The 18,264-nt window shown below is 28.7% G+C and overlaps 1 protein-coding gene across 2 annotated transcripts in view; it reads left to right on the top strand.

The window, feature by feature from the left end:
* LOC118446980 (somatostatin receptor type 2) overlaps positions 1 to 18,264 on the top strand; it is a 54,414-nt gene that overhangs the window by 23,979 nt on the left and 12,171 nt on the right. Inside the window, exon 1 of one of the 2 annotated variants that reach the window (XM_035878264.2) lies at positions 10,641 to 10,736. The exons of the other annotated variant lie outside the window; for it this stretch is intronic. The gene's annotated coding sequence lies outside the window, so the exon portion shown is untranslated. Of the gene's footprint in view, positions 1 to 10,640; positions 10,737 to 18,264 lie in introns of those variants that run through there. 2 annotated transcript variants of the gene reach the window in all.

Below are 18,264 nucleotides of genomic sequence, written 5' to 3'. Positions count from 1 at the left end.
AAAATTTAATTTTTTTCATATAATTAATTAATGTAAAAACTTAAGTAAATATAAAAATGTATTAAAAATATATTCAGCAAAAAGAAACAATATAAAACTAAAAGCAATAACAAGCTATAGTCGTATAAAATGTAGTTTGAAAAATAAAATATAGAAAATGGAATAGTAGAATATATACCAGTCTTTTATTTCATATATTTACAGATAATTTATATTTTTAACTTTTCATTAATAAATTTTATAATAACAAAGTAATATAAACGATTTTATAATAACAGAGTAATATAAACGATAATATAAACGAGGAAATATAACATAAAAGGAGTAGGTTGATACATAGAAATTATTTGGAAACTGTATATATATAGCTTATTTATTATTAGATGTTTCAAGTTTATTATTTATCTATTTACTATGATAGAGCATACGTTTGTGTACACTGGAAATAGCAGTTGTTATTTAACTATTTTAGTTCTTATGGAGAAAAAATAAATATTTATTTTGAAATGCTATAAAACTTTAGATCCTGAATTAGTTTGTTAATTTATGTTTTTATTATGTTTTGTTACTTTTTTTATATGTTCCATATTTTTATATGTTCCATATGTTTTCATATAACGACTTCCTAGGTTGATACATTTTTTCTGGGTCATATTTATATAACTTATCAATTTGAAACAATGAAAACTATAGATACCAATCAGAAAAATATAAAGAAAAATAACTGAAATAACATATTTTGAATAATAGAAATAGTTATTAAGAATCATATCAAAATGTTTTAGAGACGTATCAACTTATTCCATAATGAGTTAAATTGATACATTTTGATTTTATCAAATAAACATTTTTCATGTATTTTTATGTATATTGTTATGTATTGTATTGTATTGTTATAAATCTTTTCTAAAAATTTTCACTTACGATATGTAAAGAGGAAGAACCAAACTAGATTTTAGCATATTATTTATTAACTAATAAATTCAAACAAAAATTTGCCAAAATTGAAGATTGAAAAACATATTAAATTGTTTGGATTGCTCCTATATGATATCTTACAGTAACATATTTTATTGCGACAGGAGAACAGGATATTGATAAAACACGTTTTATTCGAAGAAATCGTATAAACATCGACTGTTGATTGAAGCTTTCTGGTTTTCATGTTTAACGAAGGGCATGGATGTCGATCGACGAGAACGTTGAAAAGGGCGGTGTCGAACGTCGAGAAGTCAAGCTTTTTGTCATACGGCACGAGTCCGTTATTCTCCAACACATAGAGAAGGCCGTTCAAGTCGTAGGTCAAATTAACAACCAGTTAATAAAGCCGCGTTGGCACTTTGAAGCGCGAGCCTGACCGACTTTACGCCACGTTTCATCTTGCTTCGAAGTAGGAGTACGGTCGCGCTTGCTCTATTAGTTTCATTAATGCGTTTCTCTCGAATTTCCATCCTGTCACCTAGAGGAAGGAAGGTTCGCTAACGGCTACGCCAAGAGCTTTTAGCCCCCGCCCTTTAACGTCCCTTTGACCGATACAAACACACTTCCGGTAAATCCTTTTACCGCTTTATCTCTCTCTCTCTCTCTCTCTCTCTCTCTCTCTCTCTCTCTCTCTCATTTTCACTTTGTCTTTGTCTCTTTTCATCGTAAGCTTTTTACATGGCCAACGATAAATCTTTAGACTATTATATATTTTTTTAGCCTCATTAATTTTTCTTCTTTGAATCTAGTTAATAAAATTGTTGTCCATGAATATTGAATTTCTCTACCTCTAGGGAAATTTCTCTTTGACATCTTATACTTTTAACTTTGCTTTCTTTAATGTTCTTTTCTTACTCCCACTTTTTTATTGGTTTTTCTTTCTTTCTGCAATGATTTTGAGAAATTTCATAAGTAGGTGCGTGCACCGTAGCGGATATTACGATTAAGAGAACATCAAATATTAGCATTAAGTCTAACTACTGAGCGAGTAGAAACTGTTAGCCATATAGAGTGAGATAGCTCGGTCATACTTTGTTTGCCACCTGAAAGTCCAAGGAAACTATATAATGAAACTATATAACTCTTTCATCCTCAAACTATTCACAAACTCTACAACGTTGTAGGTGTCAGTTCTCTCGAGAAAGTTTAACATCGTATATACTTTGCAAATCTATAATACTTATCTCTTTTCTTTACATTTTTGTTACGTCATTATATTCTCCGTGATCATGTTGATCGACACGATTATTAAATAGTTGGATGTTTCCGATACGTGAATTATCTTTCGTTCATTTAACGAACTATATTTATTCCTTTCAATTTTTCCAAGTATAGCGATATTTCTCAGTATTTATTATTATATCATAGTTATCGACAACGTTACTTTAATGTCAGTGCATTATTTAAATAAGGTTTCCTTGAAACCTTCCATGTCAAATTATTCTTATATTTGACGACGTTACTGAGATTTCATAATGAATGTAGTGACGAATGAGTTCCTTCTAAAAGGGGTAGTTAATTAATGAGTTTGTTGCCCTCTGGTATTTCGTATCGACCATTTCAATTCTTGTGAGGGAAAGAGATGGGTATATATAAACACAAGAAACGTGAGAGAAAGGGGGAAATTAATGGAGCAATTTTCTCGATACTTTGGCATCGTCAAAGTTAGTTATAGTTTGACAATGAGTGCAGAAGCTTGGATATTAATCCTAGAATTGAATTTTAGACTAAAAATTGACAAAAAAAAAAAAATTGTCATTAAAAGATTCTATTAATTTTACCATTTAAATCTTTCTCTTGATTTTACATGTCATCGGTAAAATTTAATTAAATTAAGCAAGTAATATCGCTTTTCAAGATTTTGTTAATATAAGAAAAATAAAAAATCATATATCTTACGGAAATACCATGGATTTTATGAAATCATTTATTAAATACTTCTTCTTCGATTTTTTTCGTCTATATTTTTTCGACTACATTTAAACGAAATATTTATTCCTTTAAAAACACAAAAAATTATTTATTTCATGAAGAGTTGCTTATGGAATTTTGCCTTCTTCATTCTTTTCTAACATACTTTTACATTCTTTTTTTTTTCTTTTAAATTATTCCTTAAAATTTATTTTATTGATCTTTTTCTGACTATTTAAAGAAACGAAATCCTTCGAGAAATCTTTCCTCAAAAATTCATAGGACGTATGACATCGTGCTTACTCATATAATAACTATGAGATTAATGTTCAAGGTCGATTTAACGAGATTGCCGATATTTCATCTCATCATTAAACGACAAGCTATTGTTTCCAGTCATAAGACTATAAAGAGTATTAGATTATGGTCTCGTACATATGTATACGTATATAGTATATATACTCATCTCTGAGATGTTATTAGGGTATATAGTATTGGTCCATTAGATGTATTTCTGTATAAATATTTGCGTATTCGAGAAGCGTAGAAAAAAAATTGCATTGAGATTAATTCGTATAATATTGATTATGCCATTTACTTGTGATTATAGAAGATCCCTACTTGTGATTATAGAAGTTCCATTTAGGTACATATAACTAAATATGTTCGTTCGTTCTTTTGTTAGAGGCCATCCACATAACTAAAAGGAAACGGAAGCACGTCCATTACAGTCACACATTTGTACATACGTACATACATTCGTAAGAACGCGGAACGTAGTGATAATTGTCACTGATAAGGCGGACAAGCAAGTAGTAACAGAGAACATTAGTAACTGTCAGATGTCTCTGAAGAATAAAAAATGATTAATCCAAATATTACTTATATTTATTAACTCTTAATTAAATGTGTATGATTGCGTAATTACGTATAAATTCTAATTTGCATTTCATTAATGTTATTTAACCAATTATTATTCGATTCACAGATTATAAGTATATTCTGTCTTAAAAATTTCTACAAAATCATGAATTATATGGTTATTGACGTTATTAATCGATTTGTAGGATATTGATTTTATACTAATTTGAACATTTTAAAATTCGATGTATATAAAAGGAAAAAATAAATTTTTCATTAGTCATTGGAATGAATATTTCGAAGAATGAATAATTCAAGATTAGTACAAGCGGAATAGGTCGCGATAAAATCGTGTTGTTCATTGTTACGTCGATATGCACTTACCGTCTGTTCTACGTGTGTCACACGCTTATCATGGACATGCCGTTGTTATTTCTGATCGACGCGATCGATCACGATTAGCTTGCTTCTCGTTAACTCGTCTAACGATGTGAGTCGTTCTAGTGTAGCGGAGAAAGCTTTTCGTTATCGAGACACATTCATTCGCGACTTCGACATCAGAGCTGTCTTGCTTACATCGTACGTGCGTGGAGCCTTAATAGAAGTTATAATAGAATCATCTATGTCTCTATGTTATTCTGATCGATGAGCGAACAAAACATGCAACGAAACGATTAGAGCAACTATACTATGTTAAAATTGATATTTGTGTTTGTATTACGATGCGATCGATCGATTAGCATCGAAATCGGGTCTGAATTTTTCAAATGAAAATCTATTAACTGCTCACGATCAAATGTCTCTTCGAAATTATCGAAATTTATTCGATAAATTATATTTCTAACGCAAACGCTGGTTTTATCATCGAACGAATATAATTCAACTTTCGGTGCTAGAATCGAGATGATTACTCTCGAACGTTTTGACTATGATATATAAAAATCGAATTCGATCAGTTGGTGTAATTAAATTCTATTTTCTCTTCGTTGATAATAGTTAGACTCGAATTTATTATGAGAAAGGAGAAATAACGTCGATCGTTTGGATGATAAAAAAAGGAGAAAGAGTTATTGCAATTTTATCAAAGTTTAATCGTCGAATTTAAAAGCTTTTGATAATGTTAGTCGTTTAGTTGCAACAATAGATTGTTTATCTAGAAACGACTTTACTTTATAAATTTTTAATTAAAGTTTATTCAAGGACTTCATTAAATCTTATCATCTATTACAACTAACCAACAATTATTATTTACTTTTACAAGTAAGCTACAATTATTATTTACTTTTTTTTTGAGCTTACAATCGATCTTTTTTTACACGATGATGTTCTAATCGACCTATTTCATCTATATAATCGATCGTCATATTTAAATTGTCAAGTAAAATCAATTTTTATCGCTTTTTTTCTACGAAACTTCTTTCTACTTTTTTTTGATGCCGATAGAACATTGATTTTATGAGCTGTCGGAAAGGTAAAATCGTCACGCCTCGCCTGCTTCAGAAAAAACCCCGACATTGTCGTTAAAAAACTTCTCGAACTAGAAACTGCGACGTGAAACTACCCCCTTAAGAGTCGTTTCTTCGGCAAATCTTTGCTATAATCGGCAGTTGAAAGAACATAGGTGAAAAGAAATAAATATATTGTTGAAATTCGAAAGAAGTTTCTTAAAGATTTGTTTTAATCTTTCCAGGGACAAAAATTATGTTATATTGAAAAAGATACAAAATTTATTTTAATTAATATTTTAAATACGACTTTTATAAGTTGTTAGTAAAATCACAGACGAAATATGATCATACAAATTGTTACTCGCATACTTATGATAATCATGAAAAAATTATTAAAGATACGCTAATTTTCCAATATTTCTGAAGAAATTAATAATTTTTTTTTCTATTTTAATTTTTTTTTTTTTTTTAATTTTTTTTCCTTTAAAAGTTTTTACTAATGACGTCTCGGTTGAACTGTAACGGTCCTTTTACATTTCTCTGTTCTTTGAATCAAGAAGAACATGAGACACGATAAGGCGACCAGAAGGAAAGTTTTCACGGGAAAGGTGCGTGCGTTCCGGCTCGACACACATACTTTTTACTTCTCTTTTTCGTGTCTTTTCGCGTGCACGCTCGCACATATGTATGTACACGGAGATATACAGATAAATATCGACTACGTTTCCATCGCAACCGAAACGATCATTAGTGAACATTTTAACGCATAAAAGTTTTTTTCAATGGCAAATCAAACGTTTGACTAATTTTATTATAAATAATCATTTTGCTCCATTGTTGTGAAAATTGAAAAAAAAAAAATCATTCGAAAAATATATCTATATACACAGACAACATTTTAACATTTTTCAAAATTAAATCTAAAAATTTGTTTTTACGATAAACAAAAACAATTAAATATTTGCATATATTTTATTAATCGAATCTTTGGACCTTCTATAATATTTAATTCATCGTCATTACAACCAATGGCTATTTTCTTAAAATTCGAATTTTAAAAACTTTTATAGATATTGTTTAAATTTAATTATTTATCTTTTTAAATTTTTTTTTAAATTGCAATATTTTTCTAAATCGATATAATAAACTTAAACAATTTTGTTCTTTCCAAACGAATTTATTCTACTGTCGAATATACGAATATTTCTGACATTCGTTCATTAAACGATTTCGTTTCGTTTGAATTTATTTTAACGTTGCTACAAAGTTTTTATTATTTTCTTTTTATAAGATTCATTCTATCGTATAAACTTCTTCATTTTTCACATACTTTATTGTCCACATATAAATTTGACATGTTGCAAAATAACGAATGCGTTGTTCTCTTTTAATGAATGAGTAACGTTTAGCCAATATCGCAAAACATTTAGTAAAGACTTTCGCGTTTTTAATTAATACGATAGGATATTTCTCTCTTTTGTCAAACGCTAGCTCATCAAACCAAAATCAAATTTGCGAACTTGAACGAACTTGATGGATGGACGTCACACAAAACGTTCACATTTTTATCGTTAATTATGACATACATACGTATGTGTATATATGATAGTTTTATATTTATGTATGTCGTACGTGCTTGCAATACCGTGACCAACCACGTGTGACTTTCATTTAAATAACACTCTCCTGATTTACATCGCGATCACGTTGAAATGTATATACACGGAGGTTATCGTGGATGCACCATACGTATTTGCGAACTTGCTCGAATTGAATCCATCTCGAAGGAAAAGTTTCAAATTTCGTAATCGCAATCAGAGGTAATGAGAGAGAGAGGAGGGAGAGAGAGAGAGGAGAGAGAGAGAGAGAGGAGAGAGAGAGAGAGAGAGATCAAATCTCTTTCGTCGTTCATAATGGAGAAAATTTGTTTGGGATTATCTTTTAATTATTTTCTAGAATTCTTTAATAGACTCTTTAAGTAGAATTCTAGAAAGATCGATAAGTATATCTTCGTTGCATCGATCAAAAAAAAAAATAATTAAATGTTAAAAATGACGTAAAAATTACAACAAAGCTCAATTTCGAAGTTAAATTATCATGAGTTAATTTATAATTTTTATGATTGTTTAAATACGATCGCGAACAAATAATTAAACATTTCTTAATGTACGCGTTTATATTTCTTACTACATATATTTTCTTGAGTTGCACAATCGACAGTTAAGTTAAAGAAGTCGAATGCGAAGGATTATTCGTGAGTATAATCGTCGTGTCTATTAAATCAACCTCGGATATGATAATACCTTTGATTCGTGTTTTATTCAAGAGTGAATATCATTTAATTGATTGGCTTATTTCTAGCTGGAGAATATTTGGCTCGTTCGTGGCAACAGTTGCGCGTTGAAAAGATTTTTGAATATCATAAATCATGATGCTTCGTGTGAAGAGGAGAAACGAATTTTTGCTTTCCGTTTTACGAGTCATTTTCATGGTAGTCTTTACGTTCTTCTTACACTATACAATTTACGTTGAGCATCTCGTCCGGTTTAATCTTTTAAGAATTTAGCACACTTCGTTTCTTTGGTGAACGAAAAGCACCGTCTTTATCGTTTATAACGAAAAAGAAAGAAATAGGAGGAAGAGATTAAAGCGAAAGATTGCACAAGTGGCACAACATATATTATCTTGTATTTATCTATTGTGAGAAACGAATTACTGTTGAAGTTACGATGTCACTACGATCTCTCGAATTTTCTTTTCTTTTTTTTTTTTCTTCCTTTTTTAAATTCATTTTTCATTTATCATTTTGTGCTTATTCTTAACATAGAGAATTTCTTAATATTCTTTCATCAAACGGCTCGTTTCAAGGCTATTTTTCAATCTTCATCACTAACGTATATAAAAAGAAAACGAACGTAATCGAGATAATAGTCGAACGAAGAAAAGGGTAAATAATCAAGTCTTTTCTAATTTATTATCCTTATCTAATGCAATTACCTTCATATAGACAATTTGAAAGATAAATCCCTCCTTCACTGGAAACGACATCAGCAATTTAACAAGCAAATAGAAATAATTTGAATTTCTAAATAACTTTCTTACAAGATAGCAAATACGATAATCATTTCGCTTTACACAAACTCGTTCAATATCATTTCATAAAGATTTATAGATATAATAAAATGAAATTAGGCGGTCACCCGCAGTTTTAAAACTTAACGATCGGGACTTGGGTAAAAAGAGATGGAGAGTGTTATAAAAAGACCAGACGAATCTCATTAAACGTAAATGAGTTCGATAGGGTGAAAAGCACCTGGCAACTCTAATATTAATATGCAAGTTGGATATCATACCACGGCAAACATTTCGTAAGTCGTGTTATTGGTATAAAATATAAACGACCTCGATAACGTTGAGTTTAGCTTTGTACGTCTAAAATTAATTATCGATGATGGCTGTGAGAGAAAAAGAGCAAGAAAAAGAGAGAGAGAGAGAGAAATAGAAAGAGAAAGAAAGATAGACAGATAAAGTAAAAAGGCGACATTTAAAACGTTACTTTACGACGTTCGATAATGAATTCGTAGGATTTACGATGAAAATAAATATAGGGATAAATGAGTTACGAAACGCAATAGGATTTGAACGGCTCGTTAGATCCCGTTAAGTTCCAGGTTGAAAAGTTATATTTATCTTGAGATTTTACGAGCTCGTCCAGAGTTCATACAAACCTCGGATTGGCCGATGAGACGTTTGCAAGATATTTTTGACGAATTTCAACATTTTACGTATATACGTACTTACTTGTGTGAATGCGTGCGAAAGCTTTATGTATGTTCTTCGGAATCTAGTTAGTCGAATTAGAACGAAGCTTTCCTCGTATCTGGTCCATAAAAGATGCAAGAGAATCGATATTTTGGTAAATTTATTTGTTAATTTCTAAATCGAGCTTTAAAAAGTATTGGACGTTCAATTTTTCGTGTTTCTTTTCTTTTTCTTTTCTTACACTTCTTTACATTACTAATTCGAAAAGAATTTTGTTTTGTTCTTGAACTACTTAAAGGGGAAACGAAAATGAAACTCTTGTAGTATAGAAACTCGCGACCATGTTATTTTAGACGTTGTTATCTTATTCAGCTGCACCAACGACGGTACTCTTTATCCCTTTTATATACGCTTCTTATTCTTCTTCTTCGTATATATGATGAAAGCTCGTATTGTGAGTTTCGTCGTTAGTTCGCAGTGAATTATAAAGAAGATGTAAATTATTTAATAATAATGCGAATTGTATCTGAATTAGAAGGCAAGTCTAGCGTATAAATTTTCAAGAAACGACGAATGCAAATTATTGAATATGGGATATTAATTAACAAGATAAGAGAATATTTGAAAATAAAAGAAAACGAATATAAAATTGAATATAAATTTTTTATATTTAATGATAAATTTGATATATAATAGATATCTATTTATGTTAATTAAAAAAAAAAAAAAAAAAAAAAAAAATCTATCCATAATTTATTTTTCAAGTTTTATAAATGAATATGACAACATCGATCCTACTAGTTCCATTTTCACACGGAATATGCAAAAATTTTATGATGATCGATGCAACCGGTCATACCAATTTTTTCCTTGCGACTAGCGTCGTAAGTATATTCATAAAATATCGTCGGTTTTCCTTCTTCTTTCTTGCGTTACTTTGCATACGCCTGTCGTTTTTTATCGATTACCTGTGAAAAACGATAAATCCAGTTGTACTACTATTGCAAATATTTGAGAAGATACATCATCGTATTTTTCATGTATCTATGAATCTCTGTTATGAGAAAATATTTCATTCAGAGTTCTTAGAATTTAGATAATAAATCTATTTCGTCATTCTTACGAAAGATAAAATGATATCTCTTATCTTTTATTAAAATCGAAAAGAAAATTCATCATCGACTATTATTCAATGGAAAGTTATTACCTGAGATATTAAGACGTGGAAAATTAGTTATTCATTTTAACCTAATGACGTAGAGCTATATACCTTGCATGACAGATGTTTTAGCTTACACAAATGGTATAAATGTATATATAAATACTAGAACTTGAGAAAACTAACTTAGTTTTCTCTTACGACGACGCTTGGTTTGCATTGCAAAATTTCGCACTTTGTACATTTACTTTTTCGCACTAAGTCACGTAGGTACGTACACTGATGAAAGTGGAAAAAAAGAAAATTATATAAATTAAAAAAAAAAATAATAATAATGATAAGAACTCATTTGCGAATAAAAACTCATTAATGAATAAATCTTGATTGATTTATTTTCCTAATAAGTATCTATATATATACAGAATCGAATTTAAACGATGAGGTAAACCTATTTTCACGTCATCGAGAAAATAATGTTTGTAGCGACACGCCCACGAATCGCGGTCTTTCTCGAAGCTCGAAGCTTGATGCGAGTGTCTCGTTGTCGACGATGCTGCCTTCATGTAATGAATTACACACTTCGCTGTTTTCTCACAACATGGGAAAACATCCAGGTATTCGTAACGCCCTTGCATATTTGAAATATGTTCCAGCATCTGTGATCTTGCTAAAGATCAAATTGATTTTTTTTCATAGCCTTCTTCATCAATTTTAATAGAATTTCTCAGTCATAATGGAACAAAAATATTTTCAAAGTGATATTTTCAAATTCGATATTTTATTAATTTTTCTTTTTTTTCGCCTCATAAAAATTATTAATCAAGCAACGAAATCTTTTTCAATTTTAATGGATTAAAAGTTATTTTTTCCTTTATTAATCAAGAAATTTGAATTTTCTAACTTCTTGTTCGATAGGTTACAATCGATTCGTTTCTTTTTTTACTTATAGCCGATAACGAAAACTTACCGTCAGGATTTTAAGCTTGTTTATTTTAAAAGAACCAAATAAGAGGTAAAAAAGATATTTGAGTATTAATAACGTTATCTTTTACCAAGCATCCTTCTATCGATTTTCTGTTCAAACGACAGTATCTATTGATTATCTATTGACAAGCTATAAGAAAGTTTAATTAAATTATACCTCTTCTTAAAAACTTCTTCTTATTTCTTTGTAAATGACAATGAAACTGTATCGCTTTATTTACGTGATCTTTCTTAGCTAATTGATTATTGCTATCCTCTTTGTAATCGGATAACTCGCTTAACGATATTAAATTTTGACGTCATTGTAGAATGTCAGAAAGTTTACTTTGTTGTAATTATACAATATTTTTTATAATTTACTTCGGGAATTGTGAAAAAAATTTGCAGTTTTTATTTTGAAAAAAAAAAAGAAATAACAAATAATATACAAAATTAAATTAATTTATAATAAAACTCAATACCATTTCTATATTATTATAAATTTATATAGAACATTTACAATCATGTCAAAAGTCCAACGAGATTACATTTTAAGCTCATGCAATTTAATTTACCGATCGGGAAATAACGCGCTCGCTTTGATTTGCAATGTGTTTATTCTTAGAACAGATAGGAGTAGTGACCTATATAAATTCTTGAAAATTCAAACGTCGAACATAGATCGCGGTATACAGAGATAGATCAATCGATCTTTCATTTGTTTGTATATGTTCGAATTTAAAAGTGATAAAAAAATGAATTTTACGATTGTTTTCGATTTTTTCAGAAAAAAATATACGCTAAAATAGCTCAGTTACATGTGATACGTGAATGAACATCACAGGCGATCGAATCGATTGCACTTTAAAAGCAAATATCTCCGTGGTAGCGGAACAATCGTAGAGAATCGAAACGAAAAGCGAATTCAAAGCATTCGATCCTTCTTTGTATTGTACGTTCCTTCATACTTCTATGTGTGTCCGTGTGTATTAGCTATGAATCCAGTTTGGCCACACAGAATGCGACGTTATCCATTCTTTGTATTCACTCTTTTTATTTTACTTTCTAGATTTGTTCGATTTCAGTCTTATTGATATCTCACGTTTAATATCTCAACTGTGAATATAGTATTAGAATTTATTTCCTTAATCAACGTTAAATATGCATATATTAAATAAATTTTCATTTGCTTTTCTGATATTTATCTTATAATTTTGAGTATATTATATTTATTTTTATTATTAATTTCTGCTAATTTATTAATCCTTAATGTACTGTTATTTAATGTAATGTTATGAGTAATTATTTGAAAATATAATATTACATCGAATAATTTGATGTACAAATACTCGGTAATACAAGTTACAATTCTTGATATTCTAAACTAACCTATGTCATACTCTAACTAGATAGAAGCGACATACAAAGAGACAATAAAGGTCGATGGTAAGATATAGAGAAAATATTTAGACTGGACTGAAACGTGATGGCTGTCAAGCTTTCAAGTATTCGAAAATGTGCCGCAGGTTATACGTGACATATGTTCTCTGAGTAACTTATTCTTCCCTGTTATATTCATCTCTGTAAATTTCCGTTTAAATTTACACGACAGAGCAATAACGATATTAGTTCATACAAAACTAACGTTGCTCCTATGTCTTGACAGATTTCAAAAGTGTTGAAAAAGTTCTAGTTAGGAAAACCTACATAAATGCTATTGTGCTTTTAACCGGGTCATCGTTGATAACGAAGAGAACGCACAAGTATCTTTCTTTTTATTTGAGTTCTTGTTGTATATGTGTTGTATATATATATACAGAGTATATACAATGGAATACTTAAATATTCGTACACTAGGAATGTATTTACATATTTCTTCTGTGCAAATATTTAAATCCCCTATTATAACGTATGTATATTTACAATATAATCTTATTATTTGTTGAAAAAACTTCAATTTACATTTTTATAATGTGATGATAAAATAATTAAATGACATAATCTAATCAAAAATTATTTCATGAAAAATATATTATATAGGTATATATAATTATTTCATGTATTGTTAATGTCTAAAAATGAAGACTGTAATTTTTCTGAATATAGAAATTCTTAGATTAAACTTAAATTAATAAAGAAAGATGAATAGTAATTGAAAATTAATACGCAATAAAAGGGTCTCGTTCATTTATCTGGTTTATTAAAACCATCAAATTTTTATTCTTTATAGCAGAAAAAAATAGTTTTCTATAATCAAATTAAATGGATTGTATGATAAATATACGCATTCATTGTCACTTAAAACAACTCATTTATAGATTCATTGTGCGTATTAAGAAATTTTCGTTTCCACAATTATTAAATCATTATCATTTCTCGTCCAATAGTTTCTTCCAAGCAACGATTAGATATCTTTCGAGAAAACAAATATCCTCTCTTTATTTTAATATAAATATAATATGATTTTCGGAGAGAAAGAGTAAAAAAGAGAAAGAGAAAGAAAGAGAGAGAGAGAAAGAGAGGTAAAGGAACAAAACTTAGTTTTTTCTCGCCTTCTGTTTTTTTATTTCTTTAAATCGTTTATCTTTTTCATTTCAATACGTTTCTCGTTGTAATTACATGAACTTGTTCATCGAAATGATAAAATTAATGATGAATGCAATCGAACGACTATATATACAAAGAGATGTCTAACTATGGGAAATAAACTATTTTCATGGCTCATAGTGTTCGTCGATAAAAAGTAATTCACACTTAGATGAGGGTTAGCACTCCAGGAGATGAAAAATGTCCGACGAGTGAACTTAATAATTCGCGTGGGTTTTTCGAAAAATATGTTCGAATTATCGAATGTTCGATATATCACGAGCTTTTTTCTGTTTCAATCAATACTGTAATAATCGTATATTTTGATTTTGTACGAATGTATGAGTTAGTCGTATTGTATTCTTTCAGTTTCATTCATTTTTCTTTTATTTTATATTTTTTTAAATATAAAACTTTATCTTTCTTCATATTATATATTTAATATTAATAATTATGTAAAATTTTGAAGGTAAGTACATTTGCAAATCAATAAGTAAAAATAAATAGAAATAAATGTGATAATACATAGATATATAATAAATATGATAATAAGAATATTATTTTATAATATAATAAAATATATAAAGAATATAAATAATTTAATTTGTGAAGAATTATGAAGTATAACAATTACGTACAGTTACGAATTCATTCTACACAAATTTTATAATATTAAAAATATCCTAGTTTCATTCAAGCAACAATGCACTATTGATAATTTGTCAAACTCGGAAACAGACCTTTCAGTGACGGGTTGTCAGCGTGTACACAAATCGATACATCGATTATACATTATTGGTAATATAGTACCTCCTATAGTGTTACACGCTGCTAGAAAAAGAGCAATAAGAGGCAGGAGGAAAAAGAAGAAAGGGGGAAAGAAAAGGTGGACAGAGAAATCAATTAAAGTGATCATTTCTGGAACGAATCAGTAACGTAATTGCAGTTGTTTCTGCAACTGATCGAGTCCACTTTTGTTCGACCTTTATATAGGATATTTGGTAACCTTCAATAAAATTAATCTATTTATTACAAGATATTACTACAAAAATTAATTATTATTATAAGAATCTATTAATAGTGAATTAAATAGCATATAATAGTATACGTAAAAATTAATAATACAATTCACCTGTTAAACTAATCACAGGAATTGACATTGGTTATTGTTTATGATACTTTCGACGTGGACAAAGTCAGTTGGTATTGTTTTTAATTAAAAGCACTTGTCTTGGAAGCTCAAGCTGTTTCGAGTAAGATATCATTGTAAGAGAAGTTATTTTCATTGCTGTAAATTTGCGGAACAAGGTTAATGCTGTTCTTAATTACGAATCGGGAACGCTTGGGAATTGTTTCTCTTACGTTTCTATAGTTTTGTATTATTTCTCTCTCACTAAAATGGACGTGTATGTACATATATGAATATACATACGTACTTACCATTATACACATTACAAATAATCCCATATTCTTCGTATGAATAATCCAAGAAAAAATTTTCCAAAATGTTAGAATTTCTATGATGACCAACATTTGCAGCGATCATATAAAGCTTAGCTATGAACTATAATATAGCAGAATATTTGTAAAGTTTTTTATCGACCTAATAACCTTGAACGATCGATTGATAAATTTCTCGTTTAAATTATCGAACTCAAGCTTTCAAATACCACGAAAAGTTTTACAAGCTAAATTCATGTAGCTTTAAATATTTTATAGCTATTTTTGTGAACTATATAGCCAAATGATGACAAAAAAGGATTAGAAAATGTTTGTCTGGTTATACGCGTTAGTCGGTGACTCATAAACGTGCGAACGATCGATGATATATCTTGTTAAAAGGAATAAAATTATGCACTGGTTCTTCATAATACATCGACATACTGAAAGTAATGACTAATGATCTTTATGAACTAGTTCGGTAAAGAAATTATGCTTATGATTTTGGTCACGCCTACTGCATGTTCACGTATGCATATGCAAGACACAAGGATGGGTATATGTATGTATATGTATAAATGTGTATATACATGTATACAGTAACCAGAGAATACTTCAGTAAACTTCTCCCCGACAGTTAATTAATTCCAAGTAGTTTTCCTTGTTCGTAACGGTACCTGTATGTAGAGTAAACGACTTGAAGCACGCAGTAAAATATCTGATGATTTCTGATTCATTTAATTTTTATAATAGTACTCATTATTTATTATTATCACAAGATATGAAATGTATTTTCTTTGTTTTATGTATTTTTATTCTCTTTTTTCTCCCTCTCTCTCTCTCTCTCTCTCTCTCTGTCTATTTTAATTTTTAATGAAATTTTAACACAATCTGAACTACAAGAGTCAACTTGATTATTGTAATTATCCAAAGCTATGACTATAAATTTTTCTTTTGACCATTTATTTAAATGCATAAGTGTATATGTTTTATGATCAGATCAATACTCGTTCAAACAATTTTTTCATTTGAACAATTCTAGACGATAGAATCATAATTCCAGATTGAATCGTCTTTCTCATATAAAATAAAGTATTTCCCGGATTGTGTTCTCTCTTATGGAAACCCATGTATATATGTATGTATGTATCTATGTATATGTGTGTGTCTGTATGTTCACGATATTAGGAGTCTGTGATAAAACAATCCTCGCGTCTTGAAACTTTCAACATTATGTTCTCTTAGCGAAACCGCTCATTAAAATGTACTGTTACAATTATGCTATCCGTACTCCGAATAACAAATATCGGCTTTCTAGTTTCCGTAATACTTTACCGCAAGTTTGTTATTCGCTGTTAATTTATTTAGCGATTATTTCTTCTTATCATTGTTCGATTACTAAAACAGAAAAGAAAATAATCAACCACGTTCTTAAGTCTCGTATTAATTATAGCGGGTTTTCTTTTTACAGAAAAGAAACAAGATAAAAGATAATAACTGGGGTTGGTAAAATGGGAAATTAAAATGGATGAAATCAGGTTGCGTATTTAACTTAATTACGAGAATAATTTTGCAAGTTCATTACATTCAATCAAAATTGATTGTTACTTTTCGTATCGCGATGGTAAATGGCAATAAATTCGCGATATTATATTTTAATAATATTTAAGAACAAATTTTTAGTCAAAATTTGATAAATTTTTTTCTATAAATTTCTATTAAAGAATTAAAATAATTTAATTTTGTTTATAATTGTTAATTATTATATAAAAATAAATTAATAAATATATATAAGATACGTTAGATAGAAGATGATATGAATAGTATATGTCGTTCAATCGACGATCGATAATTAACCTCTTTTGAGTTGGTGATAATTACCACATTGTTATAACCACATTGTTATTTCGTACGTCTTTTCGAAACGACACAGATGAACAAATGATTTGTTTAACGTCAATGTAATTGGATCGTTGCTGTAATTGTATAATATAGAATCATAGAAGACTTCTCTGAGGAGATAGAACGGATATTTATTAAAAAATTATTCTCTTTGCCGTACAAACAGTGGTCCGATAGTTCCGATGTAATGGCCATACAACGTTCGTATATAGTGCTTGTATTATATATACAATAATTACAATATACATAATACAATAATTAATTCTTTTCGAGAAAATAAAAAAAGAAAATGAATCGAATTTAAATTAGTTTGATCTGAATAATAGATCATTACACGAATATTAAATCATTTCATAATTTTAAAATATAATATTTAATTGATTCACATAAATAAGAGTCGCTATAAGTACTTAACAGATGTTTATGTATAATATATTTAACATATATATATATAAGTTATATTTACTATAAATGAATATAGAAGTAAAAATAATTACGATATGTATTAAAATAAAATATTGTAATATTTTAAGTATTTTATTATAATAAATTCGTTACTTATATATATATATATATATATATATATATATATATATAAGTATATATATATATATTTATATATATATATATATATAAATACTTATTATATTTATAAATCTATGAAACTCAATCTATCCATAGAATTTCAGATTAAAAAAGTCATAATACTCGTTTGTTTACTTTATGTTCGTTTTTCATTTTTATTTCGTATTTATAGAAGCGTGGAATTTCATTGATTTTCAACATGGAATCGAAGTAGCGTACATAAAAGCGGACTAAACGAGAAAATAGAAGGTAGGGAAATAAAATGGAAGAAATGCGTGCATCCTCTCATTATTGAGTCATTCCTCGTTGCAACGAAATTTTCCATCGTACGATATAATAAATGAACAAACACATACGTTCTTTTCTGTTTTATTTACTACACGAAAATTATTTGACTTTGTTTCAGACGATAAAATTCGTATTGCACATGCTACTGTGAATATTTATCAACAGTAAGAGATAGTTATTAAAATTGTTGAGAAATTTTATTCCTTAATCTTCGATGTCAGATAGAAAACATAGTTAAAATAATGATCAAATACATTTTTTCTTAATTAATATTGTAGAATATTTTTCGTAATTATAACTGAAAGATACAAACTAGCGAAAGTCGAATTACTTACTCTTAGTTAACTCTTTGTACTCCTTAACTTTTTGATAATGATT

The sequence above is a fragment of the Vespa mandarinia genome, chromosome 1 (genome assembly GCF_050613455.1).
Source record: "Vespa mandarinia isolate Hongniang chromosome 1, ASM5061345v1, whole genome shotgun sequence".
NCBI classification, from domain to species: domain Eukaryota; kingdom Metazoa; phylum Arthropoda; class Insecta; order Hymenoptera; family Vespidae; genus Vespa; species Vespa mandarinia.
The sequence above is the reverse complement of the archived record's forward strand: the minus strand, read 5'-3'. Positions and strand labels throughout refer to the sequence as shown.